Here is a 14,899-nt window from a genome sequence, read left to right as displayed (position 1 = left end):
GTCTGGATCCTTGATAGTAGACAGGAACTCTTCATTTGGTGTTAGTGATGGCTCAGTAGCAGGGCCCCCTGATATCCATCCAATCATGGCACACATCAGCTGCTCTCATTTGTGCAGATGAGATCAAATCAGTGGCCCTATGGTGCACCTGCTCATATGTCCTACCGTGTCCACCCACAGCATTAACATCAATGAAAATCTACTGCCAAATATGCATTTTGAGTGACATATCTCCCCATTCCCTTTCAAACAGGAAGGCACTATGTTGTTTAAAAGTGTCGACAATAACCTGATTTTCAGCATGAGTGAGGGGTGGTCTTTGAGGGCTGAGAGACATGGGTGGCATATTCATGTGTGTCCTAAAAGACAACAGAATGATAATACACAAGTATCACAAAACTACGAAATGACTGTTCCGAGATAAAACAGAAAAGGCAGTATTTCAATATTATCCATTGGAGAAACAGAAAACAGTCTTGAGATTTGAAAGACGAACAACAGGGTGGATGCAAAAAAAGGAGAGTAACAGTAGCAACATATCCTTGAACTAGAACATTCCATTTTAAGGTACTGCCAATCATGTATACCTGTGAAGTGCCTTGATAAACCTGCCCATGACATCAGTACACTTCTAACTAAGTATAAAAGTGTAAAAGCCCTTGCTTTATATTTTTAATTACATTCCACCATATGCAGCATGTACCTGACAAAATGCAATCATACCTTCTCAAGTTCAATAATCCTCTGTGTAGATATATCCCAAAGTAATAACCATTTTCTGTGTTCTCCACCTTCAGTTTTCCTAGCTACATGGTTGCCTGTTTATGGTGCAGATTCTGGGCAGCTAACATGGTGAAGATGCAAATCAGAAATGAACTCATTAAAATTGCTGAATCGTAAATACTTGGCTCCATGAATCAGATGTAAAGATAGTGCAGGCACACCGTCAGTGTTTGTTTTTGGTGGATTGCAACTGTGAACGATTACTGGTTGGGAGAAGGAAAACAACACTGCAGACTGCTCTACATCCAGCAGCTGTTTCAGGTTAGACTTACAAAGTGTTAGACGTAAGGTTGGAAATGTAAGTAGTCAGCACACAAATCATAGGTTCTGTTCATTAAAATCCAACCTCCCCTTCATTTGTTGGCAACTACATATGATACTATTGCCATTTAATATCCTCACACATCTTAAGGACAATGATATAGATACAGATTACTGGTCACGTAAGATAAGAATGACCAACAAACACAGAAAGATAAGATAGAGTTGTATATTTGCAAGCAATAGTCATAACTGGTTGCGTGATCACTTGGCTCACTACATTCAAAAATAAGAAAAGTACAAACAACAGCTATCTGGTTTCATATTACTGTATATGATGTTGCAGATGGTTGTATGCAGAATGATTTCAGTTCCTTGGTGCAAAACTGTTTGTGTAGCAAAGAGGGATAAGGCACCGTTCCTATGTTCTGAAGGTTCATTTGAGTGAGAATTCAAATCCAGACCTATGTAGAAAAAAATCTCATGTATACCAACATTTTCTAGTGTGTATGTCATAGACTGGTATTTCAACTACTTGTCCCTTGTTTTTTTTTTTTGTTTGGGTGGGGGTGTTTGCACAAAACGCTGCTTAGAGCAAACATGATGGGAAATGGAAAAAAAACTGAATGTCAGGTTTGGCTGTGCTTATCTCATTTGTGCGAAGTGAGGCAGTGCACAAACTATACTAGTGGTCCCATACCTCTAAACCATACTGAATTCCTCGGTATTTACCGGTTTTGAGGTCAAAATAATGGAGTGCCACAAATTCCCAAGTGGCCCCTTTAATTTCTTCGCTTGTTAAACTATTACATTTTAAATGCCACCACGATGACTTAGCGAATGTGGGAATTACTGGTAGCCCCAAAACCAGACGCTTACCGCGTGGCACTCAGGACCCCACAAGACCCCATCAGTGCGAATGCACATACAACGATAAAGGTCTATTTACCACTACTCCAATAAGTGACTCAGGGTAAATAAATAACTACCCTTTTCATTTTATTTTGCTAAACACCTTGTACTCTACTACAGGAACCAGGCAGAACAACATCTAATGAACACAGGTTCCTTCTACTAAAAAATAAATAAAAAGAAATAAAAAATAAAAAAAAGAAAATAAAAAACTCAGGTAGCTACCATTAAACCTGGTTTCCTTTAAGACCCAGGGAAATCCTGTGGTATAGCAGCCGAGGTTAGAAAGGGACCTAGGAAACCGCCATATTTTCAAACTAACTTGTGCTATTAGACCGGGCGGCAGCACTGGCCCTCATGATATGTAACTACTGCATTTTGTTCTGATTGTGCATATTATAGCTAAATGAAACTGAAACTCTCACTGTTGTTTGGTTTACTAAAAGCAATTTACTCATGAAACCCTGCTTGTGGTAAAGATTGAATGCACTGTGTAGATGCAACTGGCGTCTTGTAAAATATAGCATATGGTGCCTAGTAAATGTAAATAAGCGTGTATATAGGGGCTACTGAAGAAATAAGGTTAATTGCCTGATCTGGATGTGGCTGTACATTAGCGACTGTTCAAATGCAGATAACCGCGTTTTGTTTAACTTATACTGCCTAACGCTGCAGTAGAAAGTGGTGCGACTTGCTTGCCAGCTCTAATTTCCTGGTCTGAGGATGTAAGCACGAATTCAAACTAGTTATATAATATTCACGCTACAAACACCTATTTTTAGCTATTATCTTCTGTATAATGTTTCCTTAGGCTAGCTACTACACATCAATGGTGTAAACTTGTACTTGTGATAATGTCCTTTTGAATAATGTTTCCTTAGAATAGCGACTACATACGGAAGGTTGTAAACGCATATGATTTTGATGTAATCTCTGCTTGGTGTATGTGTTTATTTCACAGTGCATGCTCTTCCTGACTAACAGTATACCCTGCGGCGTACTTTTAGCGTAGCTAAGGGAAACAAATGGTACACTCTCTCATATTTGCTATTTCTGCTCTACCAGATTAACAGTGTGCTTTGTAGAGTATTCATAAGTCGCTAAGGGAATGAAATCACTGCTTAGTACTACTAGCTGTTAATATAGTGCTTAAGATCACAAAGTTTGTACAATTTATTTTTTATGCTTACCAACTGACTGCATTGTTTAAAACTGTCTTTTACTGCACTAAATCACCTAACACTTTAAAAGCTATCTCTCTCTGTTACCTCCATCTTAGGTAGCCCCAAAACCAGACGCTTACCGCGTGGCACTCAGGACCCCACAAGACCCCATCAGTGCGAATGCACATACAACGATAAAGGTCTATTTACCACTACTCCAATAAGTGACTCAGGGTAAATAAATAACTACCCTTTTCATTTTATTTTGCTAAACACCTTGTACTCTACTACAGGAACCAGGCAGAACAACATCTAATGAACACAGGTTCCTTCTACTAAAAAATAAATAAAAAGAAATAAAAAAAAAAAAGAAAATAAAAAACTCAGGTAGCTACCATTAAACCTGGTTTCCTTTAAGACCCAGGGAAATCCTGTGGTATAGCAGCCGAGGTTAGAAAGGGACCTAGGAAACCGCCATATTTTCAAACTAACTTGTGCTATTAGACCGGTGGCAGCACTGGCCCTCGTGATATGTAACTACTGCATTTTGTTCTGATTGTGCATATTACAGCTAAATGAAACTGAAACTCTCACTGTTGTTTGGTTTACTAAAAGCAATTTACTCATGAAACCCTGCTTGTGGTAAAGATTGAATGCACTGTGTAGATGCAACTGGCGTCTTGTAAAATATAGCATATGGTGCCTAGTAAATGTAAATAAGCGTGTATATAGGGGCTACTGAAGAAATAAGGTTAATTGCCTGATCTGGATGTGGCTGTACATTAGCGACTGTTCAAATGCAGATAACCGCGTTTTGTTTAACTTATACTGCCTAACGCTGCAGTAGAAAGTGGTGCAACTTGCTTGCCAGCTCTAATTTCCTGGTCTGAGGATGTAAGCACGAATTCAAACTAGTTATATAATATTCATGCTACAAACACCTATTTTTAGCTATTATCTTCTGTATAATGTTTCCTTAGGCTAGCTACTACACATCAATGGTGTAAACTTGTACTTGTGATAATGTCCTTTTGAATAATGTTTCCTTAGAATAGCGACTACATACGGAAGGTTGTAAACGCATATGATTTTGATGTAATCTCTGCTTGGTGTATGTGTTTATTTCACAGTGCATGCTCTTCCTGACTAACAGTATACCCTGCGGCGTACTTTTAGCGTAGCTAAGGGAAACAAATGGTACACTCTCTCATATTTGCTATTTCTGCTCTACCAGATTAACAGTGTGCTTTGTAGAGTATTCATAAGTCGCTAAGGGAATGAAATCACTGCTTAGTACTACTAGCTGTTAATATAGTGCTTAAGATCACAAAGTTTGTACAATTTATTTTTTATGCTTACCAACTGACTGCATTGTTTAAAACTGTCTTTTACTGCACTAAATCACCTAACACTTTAAAAGCTATCTCTCTCTGTTACCTCCATCTTAGGTAGCCCCAAAACCAGACGCTTACCGCGTGGCACTCAGGACCCCACAAGACCCCATCAGTGCGAATGCACATACAACGATAAAGGTCTATTTACCACTACTCCAATAAGTGACTCAGGGTAAATAAATAACTACCCTTTTCATTTTATTTTGCTAAACACCTTGTACTCTACTACAGGAACCAGGCAGAACAACATCTAATGAACACAGGTTCCTTCTACTAAAAAATAAATAAAAAGAAATAAAAAATAAAAAAAGAAAATAAAAAACTCAGGTAGCTACCATTAAACCTGGTTTCCTTTAAGACCCAGGGAAATCCTGTGGTATAGCAGCCGAGGTTAGAAAGGGACCTAGGAAACCGCCATATTTTCAAACTAACTTGTGCTATTAGACCGGGCGGCAGCACTGGCCCTCGTGGTATGTAACTACTGCATTTTGTTCTGATTGTGCATATTATAGCTAAATGAAACTGAAACTCTCACTGTTGTTTGGTTTACTAAAAGCAATTTACTCATGAAACCCTGCTTGTGGTAAAGATTGAATGCACTGTGTAGATGCAACTGGCGTCTTGTAAAATATAGCATATGGTGCCTAGTAAATGTAAATAAGCGTGTATATAGGGGCTACTGAAGAAATAAGGTTAATTGCCTGATCTGGATGTGGCTGTACATTAGCGACTGTTCAAATGCAGATAACCACGTTTTGTTTAACTTATACTGCCTAACGCTGCAGTAGAAAGTGGTGCGACTTGCTTGCCAGCTCTAATTTCCTGGTCTGAGGATGTAAGCACGAATTCAAACTAGTTATATAATATTCATGCTACAAACACCTATTTTTAGCTATTATCTTCTGTATAATGTTTCCTTAGGCTAGCTACTACACATCAATGGTGTAAACTTGTACTTGTGATAATGTCCTTTTGAATAATGTTTCCTTAGAATAGCGACTACATACGGAAGGTTGTAAACGCATATGATTTTGATGTAATCTCTGCTTGGTGTATGTGTTTATTTCACAGTGCATGCTCTTCCTGACTAACAGTATACCCTGCGGTACTTTTAGCGTAGCTAAGGGAAACAAATGGTACACTCTCTCATATTTGCTATTTCTGCTCTACCAGATTAACAGTGTGCTTTGTAGAGTATTCATAAGTCGCTAAGGGAATGAAATCACTGCTTAGTACTACTAGCTGTTAATATAGTGCTTAAGATCACAAAGTTTGTACAATTTATTTTTATGCTTACCAACTGACTGCATTGTTTAAAACTGTCTTTTACTGCACTAAATCACCTAACACTTTAAAAGCTATCTCTCTCTGTTACCTCCATCTTAGGTAGCCCCAAAACCAGACGCTTACCGCGTGGCACTCAGGACCCCACAAGACCCCATCAGTGCGAATGCACATACAACGATAAAGGTCTATTTACCACTACTCCAATAAGTGACTCAGGGTAAATAAATAACTACCCTTTTCATTTTATTTTGCTAAACACCTTGTACTCTACTACAGGAACCAGGCAGAACAACATCTAATGAACACAGGTTCCTTCTACTAAAAAATAAATAAAAAGAAATAAAAAATAAAAAAAAGAAAATAAAAAACTCAGGTAGCTACCATTAAACCTGGTTTCCTTTAAGACCCAGGGAAATCCTGTGGTATAGTCCCCGCTCCGCTTCGCCCTTGCTACGCTCGGGCTTGCTCCGCTCCCCTCCCTGCCCCCTATTCCCACCCGCCCCCACTACCTCTACATTTATTTGGTCATCAAGCCCATCCCCTTTACCACTACCCAATCAAAACTGTCCACTCCTCCCCCCTCCATCTCTCTGCCACTCCCTACCACTAAACCAACTCCGCCCACCTACCTAACTCTCTCCAATTATCTCACCCTACTATTACCTCCAGCTTTCTGCGGACCTAGGCACCTCCCCTAGCCCTATTTACGCAGAGACCTTACCCATCACCATGGACAGAAACTCATTTACCACCCTTCCCTTGTACTTTTACTCCTCATTTTACCGTATCTCTTAACAACCTATGAAACACAAGCCCTAACAGGAGTCTACCTTCCCAAGGGTCAGACCTCCCTGTATTCCCAAAATACCACTACTCTTATCCCTCCCTCTCTACTCTGCTACTCACCTCATCCCTAAAAGTACACACCTTTTTCTTCGATACCCAAAAGTATCCCCATTAAGGGAACAGCTTAAACTACTAACTAGACTACCAAAAATACTAGAATATTTGAAAAAATCCATCACTAATGACGGCGATATCCACCCTAACCCAGGCCCTCATAGTGACCTAGGCCCTAACCTCCTCCATGCAGCTAGTAGACCAGCAGACTCTCTTTTGCTTCATCTCAATATTAGAAGCATTAATAATAAAGTCCATAGCTTACATGCCATGCTTGATATCCACTCCTGACATAATGTGTTTATCAGAAACTTGGCTCAAACCAAGCACCAAGGATGAGGAAATTATCCCTCCTGGGTATAACATCATTAGGGCTGATCGTACAACCAGAAGGGTGGTGGAATAGCTGTAATGTTCAAGAACTCCTTGAGCATCACAATGAATTTACTCCAACCCCAAAAGTTCCTAACCTGGAACTGATTGCCCTTAAGCTATCCCTAAACAGACAAAAAGTATTAATCTCATAGTAATCTACCTACCACCAGGCAAAAATGTAGAAAACCTTGAACAAACCCTTAGTTGGCTTGCTAATAACTATCCCCAAGAAACTATAATATTAGGAGATGTTAATATTGACTGGTCACTCTACTCTGCTCAATCAAATCCTCTCCCCATTAACTTACATGGTTTCTCCCAAAATATTCTTTCTCCCACTAGAATTGGACATGCCCAACAAAAGGAGAGCATTATTGACTGGATCCTTACTAATAGGAATCCTAATAACTATACCACAGGGACCCTTCCCAACGACCTTAGCGACCACCTCGCTACCTTTATTATAAAACACAAATGTTCAAATCTAATCCCCATAACTAGATTAGTAAGGAACAGCAAGAATTTTGTCCCTGACCAATTCCTAGCTGATCTCAAGGCTTGTAACTGGCACATCCTAAAAACCCTACCGTTAGATGAAAGTGTCTTATACTTTAATGACACTTTCCTCAAGATACTCAATTCCCATGCTCCTAAACGACTTACTAGAACTAAGAAACGTATAGCACCCTGGCTAACACAAGAAACTAAATCTAAAATTAGAATCAGAGACCAGGCCTGGAATAAATGGAGAATCACAAAAACCCCCCTAGATCGCATCAAGTTCCTCCAGCTTAGAAATTCAACCAAAGTAGCCGTTAAATCTGATAAAAAACAATATTTCTGTCACCTCCAAGACAAACATCAGTATAATCCTAAAAAATTCTGGGCTGGTTTTAACCACCTACTTCATCCCGGTAAGTCTACTACCCCTACCCCCGATAAACTCATGGACAATGACCCAACAGAAATAGCCAACTCCTTTAATTCTTTTTTTACTGAGACCATCCAGTCCCTTGCCAGTAAGCTTGCCACGCCTCCCTCGGTGGCAACCCCAACCATAAATACAACCCAAACTGCCTTTAACCTACAACCCATCTCCACCTCCTACATTCGCACCCTTTTGAAAAAACTTAAACCAACCACCCTCGCGGCAGATCTGCTCCCTGCCAAATACCTACAAATAGCATCTGATGCCATAGCCTACCCTGTCTCAATCTTGATCAACCGGACTATTTCTGAAGCATCTATTCCCTCTATCTGGAAAATCTCTTATATCATCCCCCTCCACAAAGGAGGGTCCTCCACTGAAACCTCTAACTATAGACCCATAGCCATACTGTCCCCCCTAGCCAAAATTATGGAACGCTGTGTCCACAAACAACTCATTACCTACCTCACACAAAACAACCTCCTATCAAATACCCAACATGGCTTTCGCCCCCATCACAGCACAACCACAGCTCTCCTCTCCTTTGTTGACTCAGTTAACCACAATCGCAATAATAAACTAATATCCTCTGCGCTCTTTCTAGACCTATCGAAAGCCTTCGATATGGTCAACCACCAACTACTGCTTCAGGCACTGGAAACCTTACATCTTAGCAAACTAACCATAAGTTGGTTTAATGCCTATCTCTAGCAGAAAACAGGTGGTCCAGTGGCAAAACAGCCTATCAGACCTACTCCCCACGAATATTGGTGTCCCCCAAGGATCTATCCTTGGTCCCCTTCTTTTTTCCATTTTCATAAATGGCCTACACTCAATTATTCCCAAAGCCACCTGCATTCAATATGCAGATGACTCCACCCTGATCTGCTCTGACGAATCTCTCGCCAAACTCCAAGCCACTACCCAAAACTGCTTTTCCACTGTCGAAAAATGGTTCTCGGAACTTAAACTCTTACTTAACCCTACCAAAACCAAATTACTTCTATTTTTCCCCACTCCAGCGACTGCTCAAACTATAGAACCCCTTAACACCAACAACCCAACCTTCCATGTGTCCTCCAATAATGGCACCATTATCTACCCGTATCCCACACCAAACTACTAGGGGTGACCATAGACCATAAACTTAAATTTGATATGCATGTAAATTTAACTATTAAATCAGTCAACAAAAAACTTGGGTCAATGTATAGAATAAAGGCCTTCTTAACTCCGCACAGCAAACTAACTATTGCCCGAACCCACCTCCTCTCCACACTCCTTTATGCCTCCCAGATATTCTCCTTCCTCAATAAGAAAGAGCTTAATAAACTTTCTACTACCTACAATCACATAGCCAGATTCATAACTGGAACGCCCTATCGCACCCATCACTGCCTAAATTTAAGGTCTCTCGAATGGCTGGAACTGCCCAATATTCTCAAATTCAACCAGCTAACCGAGGCTTTTAAAATTATCAACCATCCAGATAAAACCCCCTCACTGAACAAAATACTTACCCCGTACTCCAACCTTAACTCCCTCAGGTCTTCCAAAAGTCTACAAGTACTGACCATTAAATCTAACAACGCCGGTGGTGAAGCACTATATGCTAATTCCATTGGCAAATCCTGGAATGCCCTTCCAATCAACCTAAGACTTATGACCTCTCAGTACCAATTTAAAATACATCTTAGAGCGTACCTGAAATCCAAATGGTTATGCCCTTGCTCCAGTCCAGACTAAAAACTATTGTCCCTGCTGTACCTAGGCTTCTCTCTGCCTCCACCTAACCCAAAAACCAAAGAACGCTCTATTTTAGCCCTGCTTGTCTGGCTGTTCTAATCTGTACCTCGTTAAATCATTTATATAACTCTTGCTTCTCTTATTTGGCCTTTAAGCGTCAGTGTATTTAATTGTATTTACTTGTTATAGCTTTATCATTGTATTTGTATTAACTTGTGTTAACATCATCATTGTATTTGTTAATCTAACCATGACCTTGGAGCTTTTCTCCTCGGGCCTCCACTGAAAATGGACATGTATCCAGTTGGACTAGCCCGGTCAACAAATGTAAAATAAATAAATAAAATAAAATAATTTCTGAATTTCCCTGTTTTTTTCAAATTTTTTTTTTTGGGGGGGTGAATTTTTGCTGATGTCATCACGTGCAGGAGCAGACGCGATAACATCAGCTTCATGAACAGACTGCCAGCCTGTCAGAATTTGGCTGAGGGCTGGAGGGGGTGTGTACTACTTTCTATTTTTCCCATACGGAAACTACGCAACCTGTTTAAGTCCAGTCCAGTGGCATAGCTATGGTGGAGGGAGGGCCAGCACTTTTGCTTTTGGCATTGTCAATAATAATACAAAATAAAACTTTCCAGTCCGGCTGCATCTGTTCATGTTGTCTGGTATTTTTCCTGTCTGTGGCCTGCCCAATTTAAAACTACTCTGTTCTTCTTCCTGTCTGCTAAATTTAAAACTACATGTAAGGAGAATGCTGCTAATCATTTGTGTTATAAGGAGATTGCTGCAGCTGTTTTGCAGGTAAGTTTACTGGTTCTTATTGCTGCTGCCGTTATACGTTTACTGGGGTTTTCATTGCTGCTGCCGTTAAGGCAAGTTCTTATTGCTACTGTGCAGGTTCCATTTGCAAGGCAAGATTGTGTGTATGCATCAATTTAGTTCTTATTGCTGCTGTGCAGGAAAGTAAGTTTATTGAAGTTATTTTTTTCAAGGCAATTTTGATTGCCATCAAGTCAAGTTCTTATTGCTGCTGCTGTTATAAGTTTACCGGGGTTTTCATTGCTGCTGCTAAGGCAAATTCGTGTGCATCTGTTTCCAAGGCAAGTAAATCTACTAGGGATTTACATTGCTGCTGTCATTTCTGCTGTGCAGGAAAGTAAGCTTTCTGGGGAGTTTCACTGCTGCTATTTCTGTTGTGCAGGCACGGTCTTTTGCTGCTGCCATTAAGGCAAGTGCAGGTTCCATTTGCAAGTTTGTGTGTGTCTGTTTACAAGGCAAGTCTACTGGGGGTTTCATTTCTTTCTGCTGTGCAGGAAAGTAAGTTTACTGGGGGTTTCATTGCTTCTGTTATTTCTGGTGTGCAGGTAAGTTCTTTTGCTGCTGCCGTTAAGGCAAGTACAGGTTCTGTTTGCAAGTTCGTGTGTGTCTGTTTTCAAGGCAAGTCTACTGGGGGTTTTCCTTTCAGCTGTGCAGGCATGTTCTTTTGCTGTTGCCATTAAGGCCATTAAGGCAAGTGCAGGTTCCGTTTGCAAGTTGGTGGGTGTGTGTGTGTTTGCAAGGTAAGTCTACTGTAGGTTTTCATTGCTTTCTGCTGTGCAGGAAAGTAAGTTTACTGGGGATTTACATTTCTGCTGTGCAGGAAAGTAAGTTTTCTAGGGGTTTTCATTGCTGCTATTTCTATTGTGCAGGCACGTTCTTTTGTTGCAGCCATTAAGGCAAGTGCAGGTTCTGTTTGCAAGTTCGTGCAAGTCTGTTTGCAAGGCACGTCTAATGGGTATTCCCCCTCAAATTGAAGTTGAGCAGCAAAAATGAAAAAATAAAAAGCTCCTTCAGACTAATTTTAGTAGCAAAATATGTAAATAAAAAAGACAGGGACTTCAGACAGTGAGGGAGGTAAAGGGCATGTCTACTTTTGAAAATTTTTAAAATGCCCTTTAACAGGAAAGTTTATTTGATTAATTGCACTGTGTGTGTAGCTGTCTCTATGTTCTTCTGTGGCACATGATTAAATCCTACTTATTGTGGACTGGTGTTTAATAGAGTTTCCTGTGAGGATTCAACTTTTAGTAATCTGATGCTTTTTTGGTTAGTTTCTTTCCATTTCTATTTTCTAGTGCCCACATTGTATAAAATTAATACTGGTTGTGAGGGACCTCATTTTAGTGAGAAGTATAAGGACTTTTGACTTAGTTTTTGGATGGAGAAGTAAAAGAGGATTTTATATGTTTCAGATGTGAAGGGATCTGTTGGGGATATTGCAGATGGATAGATGGTTTTGGTTTAATAAGGTTATGAAGAACCTTTTATTGGTTTTGCACATCTTTCAGGGTGTCCAAAGGAAGGTAAAACTGTTGTTTTAAAAGTTTTGATTTTATGTATTGCTAACTTTAAAATCTAATAAAAAGTTTTTTTTTTTTTAGAGGAAGATACAAGGAAGTGATAGTCTGCTTATCAGTGAGTTGTAGAACAGGGCGACTTTCTCTGGCAGTTATCTTTGGCTCCTAAGAACTGACCCAGTTGTAGGCCAGTCATTGTATAATGTCTCCATTGGCATTTATCTGTCCAGAAACATGCAAAACCTGGAATGCCCACAGAAGTACCTTACTAAAAGAATGCAAGGCTTAATCAATATATCCTACATGGACAGACTCAAAGCCCTGTCACTATACATAAATCTAGTTGCTGATGATGATTGCACTTGAGCATTTGGTACGACTTGGAGAACTGCTGTTACATATATTAATGACTGGACTGCTGTGATAAATAATATTAGACAAGAGGGCCATATTTTGGTTGTCCGTTCTTCAGTTTATGATGTGTTTGAAAGTTAATATCCCACAATTCCACTGGAGTAGGTGGGGTTACATAAATATGTATGTAAATTTTATTTTAACCAACGTACAGATTTGTACCTATTTTTCATGGGCCTTTGTCCAGATTTTTGATGTTTTCAGGTTGAGAGGTATGCAGTGGGCCACCCAGGAAGCAGAGAGAACACCTGCAGACAGGACTCAGCAGCCACTAATTGAAACTGAATACATCCAATTCATTCTGTTGGGCACTGCACAAACCCATTAAGTGGCACTGTGCAGAGGTTAACACAGAGACCTTAAGAATGATTAGTAAATTAGAGGATGTCAAATAAGTTCTGTGGCAGCAGGAGTAAGTGTAGAGCTGGAGTACAGATGGTCCTGGGTTCTAGTACAGGGTCTGCAACCTTTTTTGATACTGTTGTGGCACTGCAGTTTATAGCAATGAACTGAAAAATAGAGAAATGTTATTTCATCATTCTTGTGGCAACAGGTGTAAGTGTAGGACTGCCATACACATGGTTCTTTGTTCTAATACAGAATATTCCATACACTTTTACTTCCACTTCCCATTATATTCACTCTCACTTACAACACTTTAGAGTGGAGCTAATATGAATTACATGCATGAGGGATGAGACACCATTAGTGTACTTTCAGATGTATGTCTGAGGGTACACTGTGTGCTATATTTCTATAAGTATAATTCTGCTATCTGGACTTGTATGGTCTTCACAATTACCTGCACCCCCCCCACAACCCCCCTACTTATATATTCTAACTCAGATGCCACACTAAACACACAAAACCCACCACTACACACACACACACACACACACACACACACACACACACACACTAACATTCCTACCCAATACCCTTACATAAACCCCACTTACTTGAATCCCCAGCTAAATCCACAAACTGCACTGCACGTCATGAACATGGCACTATGACAGCAGATTCAACATTTCTGCATGCGAGATAGTGCAGTTTCACGTAACTGCACTTTCGACTATTCATTCTCGAAATACTGAAATTCAAGATTTCAGCATTTCGAGATTGTCTAGTGAACCCATATATGTCAGATCCCTGAGAGATGTCCTCTGCATTATTCATGTACGGATGATTATCTCATACAGACAGCCTTCCCCATTGTAATATAATGTGTGACAGTCACAAAATACACATTTTCACTGTGCAGTCCTACTGTACCATATAGATATGTTATTAGTGTTGCTTCTATAACCATCTTCCATTGGCATGCCCTCATCTGCTATACATTAGGTTGTTTCACCTGTTCTCTTTCCCTGTGTTCATTCCTACAATTCATCTGTATGTCGTGAAGGGCCGATCATGTCTCCTGAACCTGATTGACTTCTTTGAATCAGTCTCTAGAGCTGTGGACGAAAGTAAGGTGGTTCACACAGCCTATCTGGACCTCGCCAAGGCCTTTGACACCATCCCCCACTCTGGAATCATAGATTAACTTACTAAGCTGGGCATAAATCCCAATGTTACTCGATGGGTTGCCAACTGGCTTACTGACAGAACCCAGACTGTAAAAGTAGCTGACTCCAAATCCAGCTCCAAACAAGTGACAAGTGGAGTACCTCAGGGTTCAGTCCTAGGACCGCTCTTGTTTGGCATCTACTTCTCTGAAGTACAGGCCAGCACTAAGGGACTCTGGCTAACAAAGTTCGCAGATGACTGCAAACTGGGAGCCATTACTGAATCCTTAAATGATGTGGAAATTCTACAAAAGGGCCTTACAGAAACAGATGCTTGGTGCCAGAGCTATGAGCTCAAGCTTAATGCCAAGAAATGTATAGTTATCCCCTTTGGGAAAAAACATGCACCCATGAATTACCATATAGGTGGCAGTACACTAAACACCAAAAATGTGATAAGAGACTTGGGGAGACAGGTGGACAGTGGTCTCACCTTCGATAACCACATCGCCACAACAGTCAGGAAATCCTTCTATGTGGCACACCTCATCACTAAGGGCTTTTCATCCAGAAAAAAGGCCGTCATTGTTCCACTGTACCCATCCCTCATTAGACCCATTATAGAGTACAATGCCCCATTTGGTATGTACCTCACAAGACATCTGCAACAGCTGGAAAGGCCACAGAAATACCTCACTAAAAGAATCACAGGCCTAAAGCAGATGCCCTATGCTGACCATCTAAAAAAAAAACTCCAGCTATACTCTGTGGCATACTGTCTACTCAGAGGCGATCTCTGCTTAACATACAAGGCCGTGTCAAACCCTGAGCTATTGGACATGCTGCACTTAAAGAAATCCCAATCCCTCAGAGCCACACACTTCAG

General features: G+C 40.4%; 1 long non-coding RNA gene across 1 annotated transcript; it reads left to right on the top strand.

Moving 5' to 3' along the window:
- Positions 1-1,904: 1,904 nt before the first annotated feature.
- On the top strand, positions 1,905-6,553 carry LOC122810866. The gene is made up of 4 exons (XR_006366130.1): positions 1,905-2,017; positions 3,236-3,353; positions 4,568-4,685; positions 5,900-6,553. It is a non-coding gene; the product is annotated as an uncharacterized LOC122810866 (long non-coding RNA).
- Positions 6,554-14,899: the final 8,346 nt, after the last annotated feature.

The sequence above is a fragment of the Protopterus annectens genome, chromosome 9.part0 (genome assembly GCF_019279795.1).
Source record: "Protopterus annectens isolate FY-2018-M chromosome 9.part0, PAN1.0, whole genome shotgun sequence".
Taxonomy (NCBI): domain Eukaryota; kingdom Metazoa; phylum Chordata; order Ceratodontiformes; family Protopteridae; genus Protopterus; species Protopterus annectens.
The sequence above is the reverse complement of the archived record's forward strand: the minus strand, read 5'-3'. Positions and strand labels throughout refer to the sequence as shown.